This window comes from Protopterus annectens, chromosome 16.part0 (assembly GCF_019279795.1).
Source record: "Protopterus annectens isolate FY-2018-M chromosome 16.part0, PAN1.0, whole genome shotgun sequence".
Lineage (NCBI taxonomy): Eukaryota > Metazoa > Chordata > Ceratodontiformes > Protopteridae > Protopterus > Protopterus annectens.
The window spans coordinates 752,091,692-752,116,724 of record NC_056750.1 but is presented as its reverse complement, the minus strand read 5'-3'; the positions used below and the strand labels follow the sequence as shown (position 1 = coordinate 752,116,724).

At 44.2% G+C, this 25,033-nt stretch overlaps 1 protein-coding gene across 1 annotated transcript in view; it reads left to right on the top strand.

The window, feature by feature from the left end:
* The window catches only part of PAPPA (pappalysin 1), a 3,990,201-nt gene that overhangs the window by 337,555 nt on the left and 3,627,613 nt on the right, over window positions 1-25,033 (top strand). The window lies entirely within an intron of this gene.

The window sequence follows — 25,033 nt, the reverse complement described above, 5'->3', positions numbered from 1 at the left end:
TCAATACCAACACCCTAGGTACACACTCAGTGCTTGGCACACAGGTTGACAACAACCTTATCTTTGATCACCATGTCTCCACAGTAGTAAGAATGGCATTCTATACTGCTCACCTCATATGTAAGGGCATTGCCTCCAGAAAAAAAGAAGTTGTAACCTCCCTGTACTCTTCCCTCATCAGGATGCCCCTTTTACTATGTACCTTTCCAAGCACCTGCAGCAATTGAAGAGACCTCAAAGGTTCCTCACAAGGAAAGTTCAAGGTCTTCAGCATCTGTTGTATGTGGATCGTCTGAAATCACTGTCACTTTATTTTGTTTCATACAGACTGCTCAGTGGTGATCTCTACCTTGCATATATGGCAATCTCTGACCATACTTTACTGGAAATGCTGCATATCCACAAGTCAAATGATACACAGGTTACTCACACTATAGAACTTAACCTGGTATGTGACATTAATAGAACCTGCTGGAGGGACAGATGTGTCTCCCAGAGGTTACTACACCTTAGGAACAGAGTCCCACTTCATGTCAAACAGAGCACCTCATTGGTCTTCTTCAAATGCAGTCCGGATGATTGGATGGCTAACCGTAAATTCATCCTGGGTATTTCACCTATGTCCCTCTTGGACAGGGGCAGTAGGTGCTGATCGTGAAAATAATGGTAGAACTTGGCTAGGCTTGTAAGGACGCTAGGGCCATTAGCCTAGTAGCCTCCTAAGATGCTGTGATCCTATGACAGATTCATATCCCAAAGGTTGCTTCGTCTATGGAATAAACTTCTCATGTTTGTAAAACAAAGTGCATCCATCACTCTCTTAAAAGGAATTTGGATAAATAGATGGGGAATCATATATTCACTCCTGGAGTACATCCCATGTCCCTTATGGACAGAGGTAGTCTGTAAAATGACTCAGGGCTCCAACACCCAAAGACTCACTACCCTGATACTACACCATCCAATATCTAAAGAATTAAGGTATAATACTGTCACATCCTGGGTATTATTGGCTAGGTTTGTAAAGGCTCTTGTGCCATTAGCCTAGTAATCACCTCTGAACCTATAAGAAGGGTAGATATGAATTTATTTTATGTAATACAGGTTATCTGGAATGAAAGACTGAATACAATTTTGTTTAATGGGAAATGGATTTTGGCAGATATATTGTGAAAAATCAGATTGTTTGTGGAAGTAGTAGTTGGGGTTTAATTATGGATGAATAACAATGAGGATTTAAAAAAAATGATAAAATATCAAGAAATAGAATGCATATATATATATATATATATATATATATATATATATATATATATATATATATATATATATATATGCCTGTGAATATGTAAATTTGGTAAATATGTAGTTATTTTTATGGTGTGTTAAATAGACTGAATAAAAGGACCCTACTCATTTTGTTAGGTGGTAGGGGATCTTTTATATCCACGAGTTATCATCTGCTCAAGCAGATGGGACCTCAGTTAAACATCTCGTGAAGAATGACACACTCAGGAGTGCAGCACCTTTTCTTATGCTCCACTGCATTCTCAGCAATCCATCTACCTGCTGTGAGAATATAACCCACAGTTTTCTGCTCTTGAGGTGGATGTGCTGCATATTGCAACAGTGACTCTGACATCATGTGGAAGCTGTGGGGGACTTCTCCCCCTTGTGAAAAATGTTTTTTTATTCATTTTTGTGTTAGAGCTGAGGTGGCTTTATCCCAATAAAAAGTCTCTTGTTTTGGTTTCCTGAGTGCAATTTTAGCCACATTTTTAGAATTTTAAGTGCACATAGGGATTTTTTTAATGTAATCATCTTGTATCCCTAAATCAACAGTCTGCATGCATATCAGTCAGATATGAGATGCACACTTTACTGCAAAACCTAACTGCATACCCTAACCCCTTGAAACAGATAGCACATTCTTCAGGAAAAAAAAAGTCTTATACAAGAGGTTTGCTTAGATCATTTTATTTTTCTCTGGTGCAGCAATGAGAAATCAGAAACAGAGTGACATTTGGAGCACAGGATATATCATTGTGTAGCATTTATCACTTTATTTAGAGCATGCTCAATAGTGTCTATCCAGAAAGTCTCTTCCTTTCCTTTTGGGACAGAAGTGGCATTTGTGTTGGTCCTTATTTCTTGTTGCAGTGAACATAACTGGCACTTACTCATAGGATCATAGGAAGTTACTAAGCTATTGGCCTATGGCCCTTATAAGCCTAGATAAGGGTTTACCCCATGTTTAGACAAGTCAGCACCCAAAGCCCATGTCCAGTAGGGATACAGGTGGAATCCCAGGGGTACATTTTCTGATTCCCATCCAGTTATCCAGGTTGTGCTTGAAAAGGGATAATGATGTACTCTGCTTGACGTGCAGAGGGAGTATAATTCACAAATGGGGGAGTCTCTGGGACAGAAATCTGTCCCGCCAACAAGTCCTATTGATGTCACAGACCAGGATGAAGTCGTGCATGTGGGTTACTCTAGTGGAGCTTGACTTGAGGATATGCAGCAGTCCCATCAAGGCAGGGTCTGAGATTGCTTTGTATGCCAGACAGAGGTCACTTGTGAGGAGTCTGGATGAAACTGAGTAGAAGGACAGGGCTTTTAGCTTGTCTGTGTAGGGTAGGTGTTTGAGGCCCTGGATTCTCCTGGTGAGGAACCTCTGTGGTCTCTCCAGCTGCTGCATGTGCTTTGCAAGGTACATGCCGATGGGGGAAGTTGTACTCAGTAATTGGCCTTATAAGGGAAGAATACAGGGATGTTATGACCTCCTTGTCCCTGGATGAGATACCCTTACTTATGAGGTGGGCCATGTAGAAAGCTTTCCGTACAACAGAAGCAACATGGTGGTCAAAAGTAAGGTTGCTATAAACCTGGGTGCCCAAATCCCTCACAACTGATTGCGTGCTTAGGATGTTGTTATTAATGTAATAATATGTGGGGATGTCACTCTTAAAGGGGATGATGATGCATTTTTGGCATTCAGCTTGAGGCTATGCTTCTGGCACAAGTCATTTGTTTGGGTGAGACCCTCTTGAAAGATGTCCACATCACTTGGGGAACTTATGACCGTGCCCAACTTGCAGTCATCTGCAAAGTTGGTCAGCCACAGCCCACTGGTTTTGGCCTGCACATCAGAGAAGTATATCCCGAATAAAAGAGGCCCCAAAACCGAACCCTGGGGTACGCCGCTCGTTACAGGTCCACTGCTTGAGGTGGCTTTTCCTATTTTGATTAGGTGGGTTCTATCAGTGAGCCAGTTTGCTTCCCATCTGATAACATATGGATTGATTCCTAGTTGAAAGAGTTTATCTATTATGCCCAACTGGGGAACAGTGTTGAAGGCTTTGGCCAGGTTATGGTAGGCAGTGTGCACCGTCTTCCCCTTGGCCATGGCTGTGGTGACTGTCTCAAAGAAGTTGACCAGATTTAACAGACATAACCTCCTCTTGACGAAGCCACACTGTGTGGGGTCGATTGTTTGGAGATTGCCAATGTCCCTGTTAATGAATTCCATGAAAATCCAAATCATGACCTTGCAGATCAGACTAGTTAGGCTGATGGGTCTATAATTTCCAGGATTGATGGACACTCCACCTTTGTGTAAAAGGATGACAGTGGCTGTCCTCCACTCAGCTGGGACAAAGTCGGTACTCAGTCTTTGGTTGAATAGGGTGCCTAATGGTGCTGCAGGTTCATGCCTGAGTTCATGTAGGATGCAGCCTGGGATGTTATCGGGTCCCATGGGGGCTGTATTTTTTGCCTTTGAGAGGGCAGTGATGACCTGTTCCCTAGAGATAAGGGGAGGGGAGCAGGTACTGGGGATGTCCTTATTTACTGATGGGGGACAGAGGGGAGAAGTCTTCACTGAATCTGTCAGCCAGTAGGTTAGCTGTATCTACAGCACTTGTGTATGTGGTGTTCTTGACCACCAGTTCTGAACAGATCTGGGTGCTTCCTTTGAGATATGTGAAGGCCTTATGATTTTGTCTCTAGTGTAGATGTGGCCAATTTGGACTCGAAGTTAGCTTTAGAGGATTTCACTAGTGCTCTTATTTGCTTGTTCAGGCTAAGGAGAGATTGCTTCCAGTTGGGTACCTTCTCATCCTTGGTCCTGGACAGCAATTTTTTCCTTTTGTTATATAGTTTATTTATATAGTGGTGTTAGGTTATTTGAAAACACCACTCCTAAGTATTCAACTGCGGTACTACTTTATCATTCTTATAAGAAAAGAGCAGTCCGGGTCTGAACTGTCTGCAAACAGCTCAAGTTAACTTTGAACCTAACACCACTCTTAAGTATTCAACTGCGGTACCACCTTTATCATTCTTATAAGAAAAGCAGAGTCCGGGTCTGAACTATCTGCAAACAGCTACAGTTAACTTTGAGTATGTGTCTACCTGTTTGAGCCAATATTCATTTTCCTCTGGAGAGCACTCTGCTTTGGCTTATAAGCAGCCCCCCCCCACACACACACACACACACACACACACTATCATCTTCTACTTTCTCTCTTATTCCCTTCTGTTAGCAAATAGTATCCATAACTGATCAATACTGTGTGTTTGTTAATTTAAACTGAGACCACAGTAGCCTACTGATACAAGGTTATCCTGTTTTTCCACCTGAGAAATGGTTAAGAAATAACTTACAGTTTCAGAGCAGTCCTTGGGAAATTCGGATTGTTTCTTAAATACAAACTTGTCTTTGCTTTGGCTCATTAGCAGCAGTACAAAAGAACTGCCCGCTCACACCCTTGTTCTCCCCCTCCACCTTCCCTGTTTATTACCTTAAGCCAATCCCAAAGTTAATAAATATTACCTGTGGCAGGCACCATTTTTAAAACTACAATCCATTCTGCTACAGGCCCCATGAGGAGCTCAGTGTCTCTCCAGTAAGTGTTTTACAACTGTATATGCCTATTTATGTTGAATTGTGTTAGACATTTTACACCTGTATATGTTTATTTATGTTGAATTGTGTTAGACATCTAATATGATTTATGCTTTATTATTGGAAGTTACTATGGCATGCTAGCATTTTGTCTTCACCAAGTTGTTTTTAGTATAATAGTATAGTCTATTTGCATAGCTGCACCTTGTTCACTAATGTTATTCATGTAAATGTGTTGTGTGTAGACAGCTCATACTGGTGTCTAATTATTTCTATGTAATTGTGCTGCTACTGGTGGATAGAATCAAATTAGATATCCAGGACAGAGTGCTGCTCGCTATATTTTTATCTGTGACTGCATAACTGTCTGATGAGGTTTTTTCTAACAGATGTTGTTCCAATTGGCTCAGTATCTGCATATACTAGTAGTTGGTTCAAGACATATTTTCCTGTATGCAGTAGCTATTTGCTCAGTTTGTTTTTTGTAATCTTTATAATATATTTTTACCGTCTCAAAGTGCTTACTCCTCTCTGTACTCTTCTTTTCTAGACCTAACACCACTCTTAGGTATTCAACTGCAGTACCACCTTTATCATTCTTATAGGAAAAGTGCAGTCCGGGTCTGAACTGTCTGCAAACAGCTAAAGTTAACTTTGAACCTAACACCACTCTTAAGTATTCAACTGCGGTACCACCTTTATCATTCTTATAAGAAAAGCACAGTCCGGGTCTGAACTGTCTGCAAACAGCTAAAGTTAACTTTGAACCTAACACCACTCTTAAGTATTCAACTGCGGTACCACCTTTATCATTCTTATAAGAAAAGCGCAGTCCGGATCTGAACTGTCTGCAAACAGCTAAAGTTAACTTTTGAGTATGTGTCTACCTGTTTGAGCCAATATTCATTTTCCCCTGGCGAGCACTCTGCTTTGGCTTGTAAGCAGCCCCTCCCCCCCACACACACTCATCTTCCACTTTCTCTCTTATTCCCTTCTGTTAGCGAATAGTATCCATAACTGATCAATACTGTGTGTTTGTTAATTTAAACTGAGACCACAGAAGCCTACTGATACAAGGTTATCCTGTTTTTCCACCTGAAAAATGGTCAAGAAATGACTTACAGTTTCAGAGCAGTCCTTGGTCAATTCTGATTGTTTCTTAAACACAAACTTGTCTTTGCTTTGGCTCATTAGCAGCAGTACAAAAGAACTGCCTGCTCACACCCTTGTTCTCCCCCTCCTCCTTCCCTGTTTATTACCGTAAGCCAATCCCAAAGTTAATAAATATTACCTGTGGCAGGCACCATTTTTAAAACTACAACCATCCTTTGTCACTATCATATGTTCATTTATCAGTTTACTCTGTTACCTGATTGTTTCCAGCCCCCTCATAAGAGCAACTAACAGGGTCTCTACCCGCTTTGCTCTCCACCCTGTCCCTATTCCCTTCCACCCCACAGTGGTCCTACCATTATTACACTCACAAACCCCTCCCATCTTTCCAATAGCCAACCACAGCACTAAACCCAACGCTACCTCACTGCATGCACTCTCCTTGCATATCTTACATCCTACCAAATCTCCATCATTCCCCCACTCAACCACTACCACTGTACTACTACTCACACCACCACTCATGTCTCATCCTCACTCAGCTCCCCTCCCACCAACTCAAGAACCATCCCTATGCACTCCCACATATTCTACCAACTATATTACTCAAACATAAAGCATCCCTACAACTTAACATAGTAACCCTCCCACCATACCTATTACCCACAGAGCACAATCATATAGTTTCCCTAATAAACAAACACATTCAAAAACTGAGAAAACTAATAACCTCATGCATATCAAAACTAGCCCTAAGTGGAGACATCCACCCCAACGCTGGCCCTACCATCTCCAACCCCAATCCTCATAATCAGACTAGAAACCACAATTTCTCCCATATCACAGCCCATAAAAAGCCAAGTGACTTCCTTCTACTAAGCCTAAATATTAGAAGTATATCCAACAAAGTCCATGAACTCCATGCCACCATAGACTTGTACTCCCCAGATATAGTCATCCTGACAGAAACCTGGCTAAAACCTCACATTACCAGTGAGCAAATACTCCCTACCGGTTACGGCATACTAAGAGTAGACCGGCTAATCAAGAAAGGAGGCGGTATAGCTATAATATTTAAACAGCATTTAAACATCCAGATCTTAAAATCATCAGCTCCACAAATAGGCAATGAAGAAATAATATAGACCAACCTCAAAATAAACCAAAACAAAACCATCAACATAATTGGATGCTACTTTCCACCTGGCCAAAACATCCCTCCATTAGAAAACCTCCCCAGCTGGTCTATCCACCATCTCCCCCCAAGAAACTATAATTTTAGGTGATTTCAATATTGACTGGCAATCCTGTTTTGGCAATCATCCAACCCATCATGTAAACCTTCATGGCTTCACTCAACTAGTCCAGTCGCCAACCAAGATAAATAAAAACTCCAGCAAGCACACTACTCTGGATTGGATACTAGTCAGTAAGAGCCCCAGTAATATATAACAGGCTGCTTATCAGATAGCCTCAGTGATCACTCCTCAACATTCTTACTCAAAAAATACCTATACCAAGCTAAACCTGTCATCTACCGTCAAATACATAAAAAACTAAACTTTAACCCACTCACATTCATCTCATCCCTCAAAGAATGTAACTGTCATCCTCCAAAGTACCTCAGTCTTGATGACACAGTTGAATTTTTTAATACTACCTTCCTGAGCATCCTTAATTACCATGCCCCCATAAGACTTTCCAGAACGAAAGCACAACCCTCCCCATGGCTACAGAAAACCACTAAGTCAGAAATGAAAAACAGGGATAAAGCCTGGGAGCACTGGTGCAAAACCAAAAACCCCTCAACTAGGCAGAAATTCCTAGAACTAGGCAATAGAATCAAAAAGCTAATAAAACAGGACAAATTCCAGTACTACCAGTCTGCCCTAGACTCCTCCCAACACAACCCCAAACAATTCTGGTCCTCCATAAACTCCATCCTTCACCCAGGTAAAGTCAGTACCCCTCCTCCTAACATCCCTCACGCCTCCGAAAATATTGCTACCTCATTCAACACACACTTCACACAAACCATACTATCACTAGCTAAACAACACAACCCCTCTCCCCTCCAACCCACACCTTCAACTAGTAATCTCCCCACTGCCTTCTCTTTTTCTCCTGTACATACCTCCGACATAAAAAAACTCTTAACTAAACTTAAGCCCACCAAATTAGCAGCAGACAACCTCCCAAGTGAATACCTACAAATCGCAGCTGATGCTCTGGTCTACCCAGTATCCATCTTGATTAACCGATCTCGGTCAGAAAGTTACGTTCCCACACTGTGGAAAGTATCACATATAATTCCCCTCCACAAAGGTGGCCCCTCCACAGAACTAACCAATTAACGCCCCGTAGCTATTCTCTCTCCACTCCCCAAAATACTAGAGAGATGCATACACTCTCAGGTCTCAGACTACCTCCTTACTAACAACCTCCTTTCCAATACTCAGCATGGTTTCCGACCAAACCATATCACCACCACTGCCTTTCTATCCTTTATTAACACTATCCTTCAGCATAAAAACAATGGCTATCTCTCCTCTGCTACTTTTCTAGACCTATCTAAAGCATCTGACATGGTCCACACAAACAACTCATCTCTGTCCTCAATAACCTATCCTTCTCTCAATCAGTCACCAACTGATTTCAGAGTTACCTGTCTGACCGCCAACAATCCGTTGTATGGCAGAATGACATATCTCCCCAACTACCTGTCTCCATAGGGGTTCCCCAAGGATCCATCCTTGGACCCCTAGTCTTCTCTGTTTTCACCAATAATCTAGCCTCTGCCACCAAACATGGCACACACATACAATATGCAGATGACTCAACTATCATCTGCTCAGCCCAGTCCCTACCTAAACTGCAAAAAGTCACACAGGAAGCCTTTTCCTCTGTTGAAACTTGGTTATCCGATGCCCAATTAATACTCAACCCAAACAAAACTAAACTACTCATCTTCCAACCCACCAAACATTTTCAAAACAACTCTCACTTTAACATCACAGCAAAAGACAACACCACTATATACCCAACTGAACACACCAAATTGCTAGAAGTGGAAATAGACAATAAACTAAAATTTGACATTCACATATCCATGACCATAAAAAAAGTCCACAAAAAACTAGGAGCGTTATACAAAAATAAGCAACTTCTCACCAAAGCAACAAAGATTTCGATAGCAAATTCCCACCTTATCTCCACCCTACATTTTGCCTCTCCAATATATACCAACCTAAGGCAATGCGATCTAAACAAGCTAGAGACCTGCTACAACAAAATTGCCAAATTTGCCACAGAGGCATCCTACCATAGTCACCACTGTCTCTCACTTGCTGAACTGGGCTGGCTTGAACTCCCACACCTCCTTCAATGGTATCAACTCTCACTTGCCCACAAACTAGTAAACCATCCACTAAATGTCCCATCCCTCCAGAATCTACTCCAGCCCTATCGCACCATCAGACCACTAAGATCCAGCAACAAAAATCACTTGCAGATCACTAAAGCCAATAACTTTGCTGGTGAAGCTCTATTCTCTTGCGTCATAGCCAAATTATGGAACTCCCTCCCACCCACAATTACCTCCGTACCATCATGCACCCACTTCAAAACTTTACTAAAAGTGCACCTAAAAACATGCTGGCTAGTCCCTTGCAACTCCAACTCTAATATTACCCACCCCAGCCAACCACTACCTTTCTTTCTACCCACTAACTACCTTGATTATAGCAAGCTCAGATGCTCATAAGCCTAGTACTTATTATACAGCAGGAACTTCTTATTGTAACATTTGTTAATATCTGATGTTAAGTTGTCAGTCTCGCCTTCATTCTTGCTGGATGGGTTCGGAGCCGATCCTCGGCTCCGACTCGGCCACTTACTAAAGCTCGAGAGCTTATTTTACCGGCTCGAGGCAACTCTATATCCCATGATGCTAGGCGATAACTCCCCAGATCTCGTTTGCCACTTTCGCCTGCGAGGTGCGTATTTTTACCGGCTCCTGGTAAGTCTTTATATATATAGTATTCAGTCACCCCTTTTAGTTAATTTTTCACCACAGTTGTTTTTCAAATAGTTAGCGACTACCTTTAATTCTATTCCTGTTTATACCTTCCCTTTTTATCCCTTATATCCCTCCCCCTCCACTCTTAGGTTAGGCCTTAAGCCTGCCCCTTTCCTAATTTTTCTTAGGGATCCTGTGGAGTGTTTGGGTGTGTCAGTATCCTAATTAATGTTTTTATTGTTATTTTATTGTTTTTTGAGTGTTGTGTGTGTGTGTGTGTGTGTGTGTGTGTGTGTGTGTGTGTGTATTTTCTCTTCCTTTTGTGATCCCTCGACACTGTTATGTCGAAGGAACCAAAGGAAACCAAGGTCTCAGGCTTTAAGAAATGTGACTCGTGCTGTCAGAAAATGTCTCTGACAGACAGTCACACTTCTTGTGTTTACTGCTTGGGACCCCTGCACCTGCAGGACTCTTGTTCTTTATGTCATGTATTCAGTCCAAGAGTCCTGCAGGAGCGCAGGAACAAACTTATACTGAGGGGCTTTTTAAAGCCCGAGGGCTCCCCGACTAAGTCTGCATCGGGGAGGCCTTCGAAACCAGCAAAATCGTCGGCTCCAAGTACTAAGCCTTCGGCTGCTGGCTCCTTGTCTGTGCCTAGATCGGCTCCGGCTGGAGCCGATCCCTCTGAGTCACAGGTTCCGGTCTCGGCACCAGTCGGTGCCGATACCTCTGAGTCCATACATTCACTGTCGGCTCCGGCTGGAGCCGACGTGTCCTCGGCTCCTTTGGCTCCATCTAAGAAGAGGTCAATATCCCCTTCATTGGAGTCCATCCATTCGGCTCCGAGATCTCCCCTGCTCTCGGAGCGGAGCCATCGGAGCCGATCTTCTCGGTCGTCCAGACTTTCAGATCACGACCTTGAGAGAGTGGTAAGTAGGCTGTTAAAGTCTCAGGCATTGGCCCAGATGATCTGTAGCCCGTCTCATCAGACGGGAACTATTATGACTCCACCTATTTTTCCTCCTTCGACTCTCCCTCAGAGTTCGGAGCCGGAGCTCCTCGGAGCCGTGACTGTTGTTGAGTCGGAGCCGATACCTCCCCCTTCGGCTCCTTCGTTTTCCGCTCCGATCTCCTCCTTGATGCCTTCATTGGACGGATCCGGGCACCTGATCTCTCTCGTTGGCTCCGAGGGTGTGAGTGGCATCGGACCATTGTCCGACCCCATTCTCCCTCTCAGAGTGTCGGCGCTGGTGAGCTCGGCCCCGACATCGGCCTCGGAGCCTTCCCTGTCGGTGCGGCCTGGGGTTCCTACCTCTTCGGAGTGGGGGACCTCTGGCCTTTCTGATAGGGGAGCCTTCGAGGTGATGAGGAGCGTAATAGCCCCAGGGCATAGTCAGCTCCATCAGCTCCTCCCACTACAGTGCCTGCTGATGTCTCTTCCCACTCTCTTGCTCCCGGACCCAGAGATCCAACGCCTCAGGTTTCCCCACTGGGAATTTCTTCCTCTTCCGAGGTTTCTCCTGACCTGTCAGCGGAGCCTCCGCGTAAGAGGACATGTAAGAGGAAGCATGTGGACTCCCCTGAGTCCATTACATCTGACACTGACTTGGATGAGTCGGAGGGATCCCCAAAGTCCCCCTCTGTGGATGTCTCTTTCTCAGACATCCTAGAAATCCTAAAGCAGAGGGGGAACTGGTCTTCCCTTAATCCTTCCGAGGACGAGTCAGTGTACCTGGAGGTGTTTGGTTCTCGACCCTCCACCTCCTGGGTGTCTCCGCCTTTCGACCCCCTTATGGAAGTAGTGGCTCGGAAGGCGTGGTCAGCCCCGGATTCGGTGGAACCCACCCCTCGGAGGCCATCTAAATTCATCACAGCACCAGTTAACAAGCAATTCCTAACAAAAGGTGTACCGGCTGATGCCATGGTGGTTGCTGCAGCCACCAAGAAGGAACTAGCTGATCCTTCAGTACCTATCCATCCTCCTAATAAGGATTCTAGGACCATGGATAGGTACGGTAAGCGGATGTTTTCTTCAGCGACCTTTGCCATGCGGTCGCTGAATTACTTGTGTCACTTCACCCGCCTTCAGAGAGATATTCTAAAAGAGTTGGGAGAAGTCTTACAGGATTCATCAGCTGCTGGGTCCCAGGATAAAATAAACTCACAGCTTGGAACCCTGAACTCGATTGTTAACTCCTCCATGCGTCTAATTTCATATGCAGCCGATGGAGCGAGTAGGGCCGCAGGCACAGGAGTGGCCTTAAGGCGTCACGCCTGGATGCGGCTGTGTAATTTCGCGGACCCTTTCAAGGCGTCCTTCACAAATTCCCCTTTTGATGGTTCGGCTTTGTTCGGACCTCAAGTGAAAGACACCTTGACCAGATGTGAACAAGATGGCAAGACTCTTTCTGCCGTAGGAGTCCGTTTCTCCACCCCTTCAAGACCATACCCTAAGGGTCAGAAGGGTGGGAAAATGTGGTTCCGCAAATCTCAAGGAGTCACGCCTGACGCAAGAGGTCAGTTTACCCCCAGAAGCAGAGGGGGTAACAACAACAGACACCGCCCTAGGGGCAGAGGGGGTCCGCAGAACCAGGGTAGCAGGGAGCCTCTCTCTGACAAACCCTTCCAGCATCCCTTTGATGTTGCCCGATTGTCCACCTTCGGAGGCAGTCGGGGGAAGATTGTCGCTGTACCCAATAGCCTGGCTTTCCCTAACTTAAGACAAATGGGTACAGTCGATCATATCCGAGGGTTACAAAATTCCCTTTATCCAAACCCCAATTCAGCAAAAGGGAACCCTTCCAGACGTTCCACCCGGTCTAAGGGAACTAGCAGTATCAGAGATATCAAAACTGCTAGCAAAAAGAGCCATCCAGCCAGTCCCAGCAGACCAACTAGGATCCGGAATCTACTCAAGGTTCTTTTTGGTACCAAAAAAGACAGGGGACTGGAGACTAATATTAGATCTCAGCAAACTAAACAAGTTTGTAAAGAGAACAAGATTCCGGATGGTCACGCTATAGTCCATTCTACCCTTTCTGGGCAAGGACAATTGGATGTGCTCCGTGGACCTTCAGGATGTGTACTATCACATCAAAATTCACAGGTGCTCCAGAAGGTTTCTCCACTTTCGGCTGGGGGCCAGTCACTACCAATTCAGAGCCCTGCCCTTTGGTCTCACTACAGCCCCCAGAGTGTTCACCAAATGTATGGCAGCGGTTACGGCTCACCTGAGACGGCAAGGATTCCAGGTGTTTCCATATCTAGACGACTGGCTCCTCACTGCCACCACCAGGCATCAACTTCTCCAAGCCAGAGCTTACACCATTCACATTTGCAGAGGGCTAGGAATCTCTATAAATTTTGAAAAGTCTGCCTTATCGCCTTGTCAGTCTATTACCTTTATAGGCGCCAACTTGAACACCGTACAACTTTCAGCAAAGTTAACAGATCAAAGGGTCTTAGATATTCAAAACCATGTCCATGTTCTTCTACAGAGCGACAAAATTCAGGCCAGGTATGTCCTGAAAGTATTGGGTCTTATGGCGGCCGCCATAACACTTCTTCCCCTTGCACGTTTTTACATGCGTCTTCTACAGTGGATGCTTTTCACCCAATGGTCTTTTCAGCAACTCCCCATGCACCACAAGATCATGATAACTCCAACTTGCAAAAGTCATCTGTCCTGGTGGATATTGTCCCCTCAAGTCCATCATGGCAGACCCTTTGTTCCTCCTCCCCCGGTCGCCATGGTGACATCGGATGCCTCCCTGATCGGGGGGGGGGGCATTTTCAGGGCAGGATGGTCCATGGCACTTGGAAACCTTTCGAACGCCACCTGCACATAAATGTCCTAGAGATGAGAGCAGTGCTTTTAACGTTGCAAGCCCTCCACGACTCTCTTCCCCTAGGAACTATTGCAATCCAAACAGACAATATGTCCGTAGTGTGATATATCAACAAGCAAGGCGGAACCAAGTCCTATCCCCTGTGTCGAGAGGCACTCAGACTTTGGCAATGGGCAATCTCCTCTCAGCGGTTTCTGATAGCAACGCATATCCCAGGAAATCCAACATCATAGCGGACAGGTTCAGCAGAGCTATACTCATGCCACACGAGTGGTCTCTCAAAAAATCTGTGGCGGAAGAGATTTTTCAGAAGTGGGGCCTTCCTTGCTGCGATCTTTTTGCTACACCCCAAAACAGCAAATGCCCCGACTTCTTCACCCTCTTCCCCCTTCCAGGCCATCCCCTCAGAGACGCTCTAGTCCAAGATTGGCCTCGGGGACTTCTCTGTGCCTTTCCACCCTTTCCTCTAATCCCACAAGTAATTCAGAAAGCAACCGCCTTGAGAGCCAAGTTGATTCTCATTGCCCCTTACTGGCCTCGACAGATATGGTTTCCGTTCCTACACCGTTATCTTTTGGTACAGCCTTGGCATCTGGACCCAGCTCCAGATCTGTTGACCCATCAGTCGGGACAGCTGCACCAATCCCTACATTCTCTCAACCTCACTGCTTGGTTGCTCCACTTCCATCCTTAGCCAGGCTCCCTATGATTTCTAATCCCGTCTGGGATATCATAGTAGCTTCCCTTAAATCTTCCACCAGAAGGATTTACACTAGTAAATGGAAACGTTTCTCCTTCTGGGCAAAGGCAAGGAATATAGATCCCTTTACTGCCCCAGTTCATTCGGTCTTAGACTTCCTAGCCGAAATCTTTCATTCAGGGTCTTCTGCTTCTACAGTAAAGGTTCAGTTGGCAGCCATATCGAATTTTCATACAGGCTTATCGGACCACAACATCATGTTCAATAAGCTTTGCAAAGCTTTCCTTAAAGGTGTATATTTACTTAAGCCTCCGATCAAAGACCCTCCACCTCAGTGGGATCTTAATTTAGTCTTAACATCCTTGATTCTTCCCCCCTTTGAACCTGCGGTCTCCTGTTCATTGAAATTTCTTTCCTGGAAGACACTCTTCCTAGTCGTCATTACTTCTGCTAGAAGAGTATCTGAGCTTCACGCCCTCTCCATTCGTCCCCCCTACTTAATCTTCCATAAAGACAGAGTTTCTCTCAGGACTAATCCATCCTTCTTACCCAAGGTGGCTTCGCAGACAAATTTAAATCAATCAATTGATCTCCCAGTTTTTTTCCCAAACTATACTAATAGAGCGGAGCAAAAACTACATTATCTAGATGTTCACCGCCAGCTCCGATACTATTTGGATAGAACCAAACAAATAAGGAAGTCTGATCAACTGTTTTTATCGTACGCAGAAAATGAGAAAGGCCTTCCTGTTTCTAAGGTAACCCTATCTAGGTGGCTGTCTTCTGTGATTACATCTATTTATCAACTCAGAGGCAGGGAATTAACTTCTAAGCCAAAAGCTCATTCAACTAGAGCACTAGCTACGTCTACAGCTTTTCAAGCTAGACTACCAATAGACACTATCTGTGCGGCAGCCACATGGGCCTCTCCTCATACCTTTGTTTCGCATTACAAATTGGACATGGCCTCCAAGGACAGAGCGACATTTGGTTCCACCATTCTTAAGAGTCTGTTCCAATGAGCCACCCAGGATGAAGGTGCTAGGGACGCGGTCCCATCCAGCAAGAATGAAGGTGAGATTGACAACTTAACATTGAGAAGTTATGTACCTACCATAACGTTCCATGTTAGTTGTCTTCTCTCGCCTTCTTTCTTGCATCCCACCCACCATCCCCCTAGCTTGGACAGACCGAGAAGATCTTCCCTTCCTTGAAGGGTTCTTATATTCCCTTGTTCACCATCTAGGTGTCCTAGGATATATATAGTGTAGATTACGATTTTTGGGGGGTTTTATCCCTCTTCCTCCTCCTTCCAGTTGGAGGATTTTGTTTTATTGGCCTATGCTAGGTTTTTCAGCTTCCAAACGAGATCTGGGGAGTTATCGCCTAGCATCATGGGATATAGGGTTGCCTCGAGGCGGTAAAATAAGCTCTCGAGCTTTAGTAAGTGGCCGAGTTGGAGCCGAGGATTGGCTCCGAACCCATCCAGCAAGAAAGAAGGCGAGAGAAGACAACTAACATGGAACGTTATGGTAGGTACATAACTTCTCATTATGTACTTCGCAGATAAAGATTCTAGTTGTCTACTGATGTACTATGTTTTTCATCTGTAAATATGTTTGTAATTAATTGCTATGTTAAATTGTTAATTGCTATGTAATCCAATGTAACTACTGTCTGTTTATTTTAACTGTGGAGCTTTTCTCCCCGGGCCTCCGCTGAAAATGGACCTACGTCCAGTCGGACACTCCCAGTCAACAAATGTAAATAAATAAATAAATAAATTATTGCAGATGTCCGCCAGACAGGATTATTCATACTTGCGGAGGATGATTTTGTCCTGTTAGGTATTCGTGATTCCATGCTTCTATATAAGGGCTTATACAGTACTTTGGTGTGGATTTGGACATTGGTGCTAGTTCCAACAGAGGGAGAGGGGGCTTTGAAACTGTTTATACCATCCATCAGGAGGTTGTAATCAGCTTTGGAGAAGTTTTTTTCTTTGACCCTAGCTAGAGGGGTGTCAGGGGAGATGCTGACTTTGAAAGTGACCGCTTTATGGTCGGATCTTACCAGGCAGGATGATACTGTAGGGGTGCTGCAGTGGTTACTCATATGGGTTAATACCAAGTCCAAGATATCATCACCTCTTGTGTGGGTATCAGCTAGCTGTTCCAAGGCATTTGCATTGATAAAATCGAGGAATCTGTGGGTATTTGTGTTCTGGCATGAGTAGTTTTTCTGTCTATGGTTGGGTAGTTAAAGTCGCCCAGGATCAGGATAAAGGCAGTGCCTCCTGTGCATCATACTGTTTGACCAGCCTGGAAGTGTGTGTGTTTTTAATATATATTGAAATTCCACCTCCTTTGGCTTTGCTGCCACAGTTTGGGGTCTGAATGTAGGATGAGTAACCAGGTAAGGTTGGAGTGCTCTCCGCAGCTTTGAACCAGGTTTCTGTAACTGCACAAATGTCAGCATCTTCCAGGATAAAGAATACTTGCAATGAGTGCAGATGTTCTTTGTGTTTCACTGTTGCAGTCATCACATTTGGGTTATCTGCCTGCCCTCAGCCGGCCTGAATACCAGAGTCTTGGATTCCTGCGTCAGATGCTGTCTCTTCTTAAATGACGTCAGGTCGTCAGGGGTATGAAACATGCAGCCGACGCCATTACATCAGTCTTACATCAGAAGCAGTTCGGCCGACTCCTGAAATTTTCGATTTCGAGTTTTAGAACCGAAGTCTTCAAAAAAGCTAAGTTCCCCGTTGGGGATCCTTTTTCTTGCTCTTAACCGATGTCAGTAAAAGTTAACAATTGTATTACCTGTGGAAAGCAAATACCTCAAAGATTTTCATTCGTACTGCATTCCTTGCCTAGGCCCAGACCACGACGTCCCTTGCTGTCGGTTTTGTGCCTTGTTCAACCCCCGAACTATTCGTCGGTCTATATTTGCAGCAAATTATTTTGGTTCTCTGTTTAACTATCCAGAAATGGCTTCGGTAAGCCATCCGACTACCGATATTCCGAAAAAACATAAGGATAAAGACAGAGATAGACTGCATAGGTCCAAAACTGCCGACGATGCTTCTGTTAAGCTAGTCGCCAGTCCGCCGGTACTCAGCGAGGCGCTTTCGCAGCCCCTGATACACGCTACTTCAGATTCGCAGACCTCTACTGAGACCCATTCATGCTGCGAGATGCTTCTTCGACTATGTAACCTGCAGATGTCTCTACCTTGGATGGGTCCGGAGCCGCTGTGCAGGCACCAGCTTCTGAGGGTGTATTCAGGCCTACAGACTTGTGTTTTAAACCGACGCCATCTTCTTCATACAGGCCTAAAACTCGACCAACGTCTAGAAAATCGACATCCAAACCGCATGCCCAGGCCTATATGCCTGAAAAACAAATGCTTAGAATGGCTGAAGATTTTATTACCTTAATTAGGAAAAGCCAGCCTTCCCCCCTCGAAGAGACCTAGAACTGATTTTCCTTATGATTCTTCTGATCAGGAATCTGATATTTCTGTTTCTTCTGATTACCAGGATTTGCCCATTTCTACCTATGAGGATTCTGATGCAGAGGATTCCATTCCCTCTGCTTCCCCTCCAGAAGATTTTTCTTTTGGTGAAACCTTGCGCACTCTTAGGGAGCATTTCCACTGGGAAAGCCAGGATTACTCTGACTCCAAAAAGAGGTTTAGGGAATTCCTACTCCTTCCTCAACATAGGTCTTTAGCTATCCCTCCTGTTCTGGACATTGTAGATAATGCTTTCTTGAAATCTAGCATTTCCCCAGACACTTTACCTCCAGCTCCCAGAAAACCTGACGGGTATTACAGAGTACCTGACTCTCACAAGTTCCACTTCAAGAATCCTACTGCGGATCCAGAGACCATTTCCCAAGGACCAATGGGCATTAAGGCTACTGCTGCCAAAAACCCTACCCCTTCTGATAGAGATTCTAGAGCCTTGGACAGATGGGGTAAGAAGGTATATACTTCTGCTACTTTGGCCATTAGGGCTTTAAATTGCCAGTTTCATATGTTAAAGTATCAGCAGTATATTATGGGGCTGCTTAAACAGAAAATGATGTTGATTCCTGACTGTGCTGAACACAAAGAATTACAGGATTTAATGCATTCTGCGAAACAAGTTGGTAAACATACTTTGCAATGTGGTTTTGACTCTTTAGAAGTATCTTGCAGGGCTGCTGTCATTGGGACTGTACTTAGAAGGCATGTATGGCTTAAGGAGCAAAACTTGCCAGATCATGTTAAAGCTAAATTACTGGATGCTCCCTTAAACCAAGACTGCCTGTTTGGCAACACAGCAGAAGAAATCCTCAAAAAGATGGAGGAAAAAGCTAAATCTATGCAAACTGTTAAAGATTTCCTGCAAGTACAGCCTCCCAGATTTAGTAGGCATTGGCCTTCAAAGAATTGGTCCTTTCCAGCCTCTTCCAGGCTTTCTCAGTCCAAACCCAGGAACAGCAGACCATCTAGGTTACAGTCTCAGGCTACGCAGAGGTCTAAGCAGTGGGGGGCTCCCACTTCCAAAGCAGGGAGTAGTAAGACACCCCCCCTACGGAAAAATGGCACAGTGACTTTACCTTAACCCTTCCAAGCCCTGCTCAACTACCTGCTCCCGTAGGAGGAAAGCTCGCCCTGCATGCAAAAATCTGGGAACTCATTACCCAGGACAAATAGGTTTTGAATATAGTTTCCCAAGGATACAGATTCCACTTCCACACCCTACCAACCCCAAACGGTTGGCCAGACCTATCCCCAAATCAGTGGGCAGAGGCTCAGCAGTAGGTTCTCTCTCTTCTAATGATCAAGGCTATTCAACCTGTTCCAGCAGAAGAAAGGGGACAAGGTTTTTATTCAAGACATTTCCTGGTACCCAGAAAAGACAGCTCCTGGCATCCTATCCTGGACCTCTCTATTCTAAACACTTTTTTGGTAATCCCAAATTTCAAGATGCTAACACTTCAACAGCTGCTTCCTATGGTAGGCAAAGGTGCCTGGTTGGCAACCTTAGACTTAAAGGAAGCTTATCTGCACATTCCAATAAGGGAATCTTGCAGGAAATACCTACACTTCAGGGCAGGCTCCATGAACTTTCAGTTCTCCGCACTTCCCTTTGGCTTATCTAGTGCGCCCAGGGTATTCACAAAGTGTCGAGCTCCAGCCATTGCATTTTGCAGGCAGAGATATATTCAAATATACCCATACTTGGACGATTGTCTGATTCAGGCAGAAAGCCAGGAATTGCTATTAAAGCATCTGGCATTCGCAAAGAAACTTGTAAACTCACTTGGGTACACCATAAACGAAAAGAAATCCCACCTAGTACCCTGCCAACAAATTGTATTCCTGGGAGCAAGCTTGAACATGACTTCCCAGATGGCTTTCCTCACTCCAGAGAAACAAGTTTATTTAACAACTTACTTCAAACAACTGGCCACAAAGACCCAGCTATCTGCAAGGAAAATTCTGCAAGCCCTGGGGTTCATGGCCTCTTGCATTCTACTAATTCCAGATGCAAGACTGCATATGAGGAAACTGCAATGGTATCTAAAAAGCCTATGGTGTCGACATTCTCAGGACCTGGAATCAGTGATTCATATCATTCCTTGTATAAAGACAGAGTTCCTTTAATGGGTAGAGGCATGCTACCAAAACAAAGGGCTCCCTTTCACTCTACCCCCTGCCGCCCAAATCCTAACAACAGACGCATCAGACTTTGCATGGGGGGCTCACTTAGCAAGGCAGTGCATTCAGGGCAAATGGAACCCGAGACAGATGCACCTGCATATCAACCAAAAAGAAATGTTAGCTGTACAGAATTCCCTGACAGCCTTCAAGGACCACATTCTTCCAGGACAATTATTGGTAAAGACAGACAACACCACAGTTATGTGGTGCATAAACAAGCAGGGGAAGAACCCACTCATACCCTCTCTGCAGACTAGCCATGGCTCTGTGGAACACAGGCTTGAGCTACAAAGTGCACTATCAGCTCAATTCCTGCCAGGCAAGCTAATTTCACTGGCAGATGACCTAAGCAGAAATTTCATGGACCCACATGAATGGAAACTGGAACCAAAAATATTCAACCTCTTGAGGAACAAATGGGGAACCCCAGAGACAGACTTGTTTGCCTTCCCATCAAAACTACCAATTGCACAAATGCTGCACAAGGACTTCCCACAGTCAAGCTTGGAAAGTGGATGCCCTGTCCTTTACCTGGGAAAGCCTCTCAGTTTATGCCTTTCCCCCTCTGCCTCTCCTCTCGAAAGTTTTGCTAAAGATCAAACAGGACAAACCAAGGACTATACTGATTGCACCGGACTGGCCAAGCCAGCACTGGTACCCCCTCTTGCGCAGTATGACAGTGGCACCTGCCTTAGACCCCTTCCCTGCTGTCTCAGCAGGTGGGCCAGATTCTGCATCCTCAGCTTCAAACCCTGAACCTTGCAGCCTGGCTAATTCCTTGAGCTCTCCAAAAGCATTACTCAGTAAGCAGGTGCTAGATGTCATTCTGGAGGCAAGGAGGTCTAGTACTAAAAAATCCTATGCTGAAAAGGGGAAAATATACTGTTCCTGGAGCCAGACTCAGGGGATGGGCACAACAGTGCCCAGCTAACCTCATATTCTTCAGTACTTACCAGAAATTCTCCACAAGGGCCTATCCTTCTCGTCTGTTAAAATTCATGCCTCTGCCATTTCAGCACATTATAATTCTGAACCACCCCTCTTCTCTCACCCCCTGCTAAAGCAGTTCCTCAGAGGGGCCAAAAATTTAAGACCCCCCAGGAGAGCCCCTACTCCAGCCTGGGACCTTAACTTTGTATTGGAAAAGCTCACTCTGCCTCCTTTTGAGCCAGCTGCAACTGCAGTGTTGAAATTCCTTTCTTGGAAAACAGCCTTCCTTCTAGCTATCACTTCAACAAGTAGAGTGTCTGAATTACAGGCCCTCATGGCAGTGGAGCCCTTCATTATCTTCCATGCAGACAAGGTTTCCCCTCAGGACCAATCCTTCTTTTATGCTCAAGGTGGTGTGTAGTGCGGCCCTTAATTAGTCCATTCATTTGCCTACCTTTTTCCCAAATCCACAAAACAAAGGGGAACGAATACTGCACTCTTTGGAAGTGCACAGACGACTTGGATTTTATTTGGACAGGACTAAGCCTCTCAGAAAATCTGAACAGCTGCTAGTTGGCTTTGCTGCAAGGGCAGAGGGGAAGGTCATTTCAAAGCAAACCATTTCTAAGTGGTTACCCATTGCATTCACTTCTGCTATATGCACCATGGAAAACCTACGCCACAGGGGATAAGATCACATTTCACCAGGGCTGCATCTGCCTCTACAGCTTTTCTCAGAGGTTTCCCCACCAGGGACATCCTAGAAGCTGCTACCTGGAGCTCTGTACATACCTTCACCAAGCATTACCACATGCCTATTTTTTCTAAATCCAGAGCAGGTTTTGCCACTGCAGTCTTGCAGGGCTTAATAGCTGGCCCTAATGCTCTCGTAACTTCCTCCTCCCTTCCTTAGCTTTGGGAATCAACCCAAATGTGATGACTGCTACAGTGAAACACGAAGAACATAGTACAGTTGTGTACACTTACCATAAATGTAGATGTTCGAGTGTATTCACTGTTGCAGTCCTGGTTACCTTCCCTCCAGCTCCCTGACTTCTCTTTGCTCTAACTTTCCTTCTTGTTTGGTGTATTTAAGCTTTCTGGTGTATTTGCTTTTTGTTGGAGGGGTACCATAACATATAATTGCTTCCCATTGTGGGGGCACCTGACATCTGGGGCAAGAAAAACTGATGTAATGGCATTGGCTACCTGTTTTATGCCCCCGACGACCTGACATCATGGAAGAAGAGACAGCATCCGACGCAGAATCCAAGACTCTGGTATTCAGGCCGGCAGAGGGCTACCTGTAGGCAGATAACCCAAATGTGATGACTGCAACAGTGAACACACTCAAACATCTACATTTATGCTAAGTGCACACAACTGTACTTTTCATGTTTAGACTCCTAGTGTTTAGCAGCATGACCTTTAATTTGCATTTTGCTGAAATTTTTATGTTGGTTTTATTGACCTCAGGACTTTTCCTAAAAATAGGCACTATGGGGGAGGGAAGGGCCTTTGCCAGAAGCCTGAAGCTCATCGAGAAATAATTTAAAATAATTAATCCTTATGTTCCCAATTATTGCATTACTCTGAATAAACATTAATAATATTAAGCAATATGCACAGAACAGAAAGTAGTTATGTGATATCACTGAAAGAAAGTTAACATGACTTCATGTAGTTTGGTGACATATGTTGTCATTCAGTGGTTATATCATTATGCTGTTGGGCATCTAAAATATAGTTTCTTTTGCACATTATAAAATCTTGACAGGTTTTGCTTCAAAGAGATTTTATTTTTATTTATTTAACATTTGTTGACCGGGAAAGTCCGACTAGGTTCCACAGATCCTGTTTTCAGCGGAGGCCCGGGGAGAAATGCTCCAGAAGCATGTCTTTAGAATGTGGGAGGAAACCGGAGTACCCGGAGGAAACCCACGTAAACGCAGGGAGAACATGCAAACTCTGCACAGAAGGTACCCCAACCGAGAATCGAACCGGAGAACCTCTTGCTGTGAGGCGACAGCGTTAACCACTGCACCACTGCGCCGCCAAGATAACTTGTTAACTGGTAGTTCATGGCCCTGCAATAAGTGTTGATGACGGAGGAAACCCACGTAAACGCAGGGAGAACATGCAAACTCTGCACAGAAGGCACCCCAACCGAGAATCGAACCGGAGAACCTCTTGCTGTGAGGCGACAGCGTTAACCACTGCACCACTGCGCCGCCAAGATAACTTGTTAACTGGTAGTTCATGGCCCTGCAATAAGTGTTGATGACGGTATTAGCAGAATATATATATATATATATATATATATATATGTATGTATATATATATATATATATATATATATATATATATATATATATATAAAACTGATTTACGACAGTCTGTGAAAAAAAATGTAGTTGTCTTTCGGCTTTTCACGGTTAGGGGTCGCCACAGCAGAACTCCGGTCCGCTAATGATTGGCAGTAGATTTTCATGAACGCCGAGGTGCCAGCTTGACGTTCAACCTTCAACGAAGGTACGCCCATTTACACGTCTTTCGAACGCCCACCCAACCACGGGGAGGACATGCAGACTCCACACAGAAGGCACTCCCGCACTCCAGCCGAGAATCGAACGAGAGAACCTCTTGCTGTGAGGCAACAACGCTACCGCTGCACCTCCATCAACTCGTAAATACATAGTCAGGTTTTTATTTTTATGTATTATATACCAAACTTTTTACTGTAGAAGAGAGAAATGATCATTAGTATCTCAGAACTTAAAAATGCTTCCTTTTCAAAGTAATAAACAGTAGCACTAGATATTATACAGTGCTGTGAGTGGGTCAGTAGCTTTTCCAAGCTTAGATTCAGCTTCCTTGAGTTGCTCATTTATAGTGGCATTTATAAGGCAAATATGTCAATCATATTATTCATTATAGAAAAAGGTGTATGAATATTTGAGAAATTCTAACCTGCTGCCACAAAATAGCAAGAAATACATTATATTCCTATGCTGGCAAAAATATTCAGCTGTCTATTGACTGTTGTTTTAAATATTTAGCAGCATCAGAACAGCCAACATTGTGTGTTAATATATGGTGTAGTGAACTAGGCTTCTTGCAATATGCAATAATATAGATGTGAACCTTTTTCTTAAAGGTTGAACCATAAGCTCCTTCAGATGTATAAACATATTGCCTTCCTGAAGTTGACATATGCTTTCCAAATGAAACAGGAAATGGGGATTTCAGAGCCCCTAGAAAAATAAAAATTTGCAGAAAAGTACCATTTCACATTTTAACTTTCCCATTAGAGAGGTACATTTCAAGAAAGTACACTGAATGTTCATGTAACCTTTGCTCTGTTGATACTAGACTGTGCTGTTAATGACTGATTGTTAGCAGATGACCATTCTATGAGCCATTATAATCTAGGAATAAGATACAGCAGTTAGGAAACCTAAGTAGGACATACCATCTTTCTTATTCTAACACTTTACTTGGAAATCTCACCATGGCTAAGAAAACATGCATGTAGCCTTTATGAAATCTCTTGAGAACAGATCAAGTGCCCTACTCATGCATTTGAAGGCTATCTAAATCCCACTCTATTGTATATTACTTAGATGCAGTCAAAGGAACTGGAATTGGGGTGCAGGAAATGCTTTTGATACAAACTGTTACCTTCATCCCCGATTAAAATAAATTGTTGCACACAACTCAATTTAATTAAGATAGAATAACAAGTGGATATAATGTCCTAATATTAAGAACATGCATAGTTAAACTCTTAATCATGACCT